Source organism: Myotis brandtii, unplaced genomic scaffold, assembly GCF_000412655.1.
Source record: "Myotis brandtii unplaced genomic scaffold, ASM41265v1 scaffold406, whole genome shotgun sequence".
Lineage (NCBI taxonomy): Eukaryota > Metazoa > Chordata > Mammalia > Chiroptera > Vespertilionidae > Myotis > Myotis brandtii.
In genome coordinates, this window is record NW_005365599.1 from 1,083,008 (window position 1) to 1,086,057 (window position 3,050).

A 3,050-nucleotide genomic window follows, 5' to 3' on the forward strand; every position below is an offset into this window, starting at 1 on the left:
GGAGTTCAATGGGGGAATAAAAAGGGGACAGCTGTAATACTTTCAACAATAAAGATAAATTAAAAAATAAAATAAATCTATAAACAAAAAAGAAAATGGCAACCAAGAGGGCCACTGTATTCAAAATTTATCCATAAAAACACTGTGCATTAAAATTTACCCTAAAATGTTTCCCATTGCTGGTCAGAAATACTCACTGTAGATGCCCTAGAAGTATGTCGCTTCATTGTGAACATTTTCTAGGAGTTTTCACAGTTAAAGCCTTCCATACGCAGTCTGAACTCGAATCCCACACCCAAGTTTTCTCAATTTATGGCAATAATGACCTATCTGTAGTTCTTGTAAATCTCATGTGACTTTATGCTTTCTTGTAAATGCCATTCTTTCTGTGTGCAGTTTTCTTTTTCCTTCTCTCTTCCTGGAAAACTACTCATTTAAGATCCAGCTCCAATATTATCTAGTATTGTAGGAGGTCTTACCTAATCTCTCACCCTTGCTCTCTTAGACGAAACCTCTCTTCTTTTTAACTTCTGAACATCATACATACTTCTATCATTACACTGAAAACTTTACATTATAATTTTTTATATGGCAGCTTCCTTGCCTGGACCTTAATCTCTTGGGGAAGAAAGGTATTGTTTACTAGGGTGTTTTTATGTCTAGCAAGCACTTTGCCAGTAGTTGCTGCTCAAAATATGTTAATGGCAATTCCCACTTAGAGTTTGCCTTATAAAATTTGAAGTTGATAGATACTTGTTCACATAATGTGACTTCAATAATATTTAGGAAAATCATTTTTTGTTCCATACCAGCATATAATCAACTATTAAACTTTTTCTTACTAGTCACTGGTTCCTAAAGAGTCTGTAATAGATAGTAAAACCCTTTCTTCCACAGAAATAGACTAAATGCATATAAGCCTGGGAGAAGAAATACTCTGATTTGAATATCAAGACAGGAAGTAGTGAGAAGTATTCTGGGCCTAAAGTAGGAGTATAACAAACAGGCAGGAAGATCTGGTCACAAGTTCATACTGGGGTACAGTTTTTGAGACTTTTGTTTGTCTTTCATAATTTGTGTTTCATTGGCAACAGCAATCCAAAGATGGCTTCAAGAATGTGAAAAAAATGTGGTTTTAATTAGGAGTTAAATGCTAATGTATATATTTCTCTCTTCACCCCATTTCAGAGCGCATAAGTGCATCAAGCAACTCAACACAGCAACTGGGTAAGAACAATTGCAGTTTGGGTAATGCTTATTTTTTAATGATAATTCTAATAAGAGAGTACTTGATGCCTGTAATAGTTTTTACATTTTGGGAGTTTGAATTATTGTATATGCATTCATAGACTGTATTGTCTAAAAAAAAATATTGCTTTTTTGTCTTGGACAGGTGGTTCAGTTACTTGGAGCATCATCCTATACACAAAAGGTTTCAGGTTTGAATCTGGTTAGGGCTCAAATCTCTGTTGCAGTTCAATGCTCAGTCAGGATTGTACGGGAGGCAATTGATCAATTGATCGATCGATGTTTCTCTCTCACATTGATGTTTTTTTCTCTCTCTTTCCTTCCCTTTCTCTCTAAAATATTCAATAAAAACATATCCTCCAGTAAGGATTTAAAAAAAACTGCTTGTTTAAGATTGTTGGTACATTTTTCATTCTGAAATTATTTCTGTGCTTATTTATTACTATTTTAAGAACGTGATCACTGAGTAAAACAATTTTCAAAATATTTTTCATTCAATTTTTAAAACATAAGTTATTACTCTAAAATTCTTTAAAAAATAGGTCATAGTAGATGTTAGTAATATATTTTCTGTACCCCTTACCTAGCCCTACACTTTCCCAAACTTTTGTTTGCCATTATAGTTAACTTTTCCTTGTATTTTAAAAGGTTATTTTTGTGATGTTACATTAAGAATTTCATGAGGCAGAGCAGGGTAACGATTCAAAAAACCAGCTCTGGGCAGTTGACCTCCCCAAACCAGTTTTAAGTAGAGAAGCCGTATAGCCTCAGAGGCCAACCCCAAAACACTGCCACCCAGAGGCTGAGCCACAAACTGACTCTTAGGTGAACACAAATTAAGGCAGTCTGGATCACAAATACAGCCTGCTTTAAAATCAGGACTGTGATTTACAACACGGAGGAACAGTGTATCACAGGGAAATTCAACACTCTCCTAAATACCTGGCAGGACTAAGCAGATCCAAGCAACAGCAGCCTCCTGATCACCACACCCTCTGTCTGAGGAACAGCAGCTGTACGTGAAGCCTCCCCCCACCAGCCAGAAGAGCCACCACAGCTGTGAACAACACCCACCAGAGGAGCTGCTGCCAACTGAGGAGCAGCTGCTACCGCAACCACCCAAGGAGCAACCACAGCCCAATATAAATTGTGTTGCTATGAACATAGGGGTGCGTATATCCTTTATGATTGGTGTTTCTGATTTCTTGGGATATATTCCTAGAAGTGGGATTACTGAGTCAAACAGGAGTTCCATTTTTAACATTTTGAGGAAACTCAATACTGTCTTCCACAGTGGCTGCACCAGTCTGCATTCCCACCAGCAGTGTACCAGGGTTCCCTTTTCTCCACAACCTTGCCAACACTTGTCAGTTGTTTGATTTGTTGATGATAGCCAGTCTGACAGGTGTGAGATGATACCTCGTTGTCGTGTTGATTTGCATCTTTTGGATGATTATTGACTTTGAGCATGTTTTCATATGTTGCTTTGCCTTCTGTATGTCCACTTTGATGAAGTATCTATTTAGGTCCTTTGCCCATTTTTTGATTGGATTGTTTGTCTTCTTTTTGTTAAGTTGTATGAGTTCCCTATATATTTTGGAGATTAACCTTTTATCAGATGTATTGTTGACAAATATGTTCTCCCAGGTAGTGGGGTCTCTTTTTATTTTGATGATGGTTCTTTTGCTGTGCAGAAGCTTTTTATTTTCATATAGTCCCATTTGTTTATTTTCTCCTTAATTTCCATTGTCTTAGGAGATGTATCAGTAAATATATTGCTATGAGAGATGTCTGAGATTTTG

General features: G+C 36.8%; 1 long non-coding RNA gene across 1 annotated transcript in view; it reads left to right on the forward strand.

The window, feature by feature from the left end:
• The window catches only part of LOC106727330, a 26,928-nt gene that overhangs the window by 15,610 nt on the left and 8,268 nt on the right, over positions 1 to 3,050 (forward strand). The window contains exon 2 of the long non-coding RNA XR_001363498.1: positions 1,189 to 1,227. This is a non-coding gene — a long non-coding RNA (uncharacterized LOC106727330). The remainder of the gene's footprint in view (positions 1 to 1,188; positions 1,228 to 3,050) is intronic.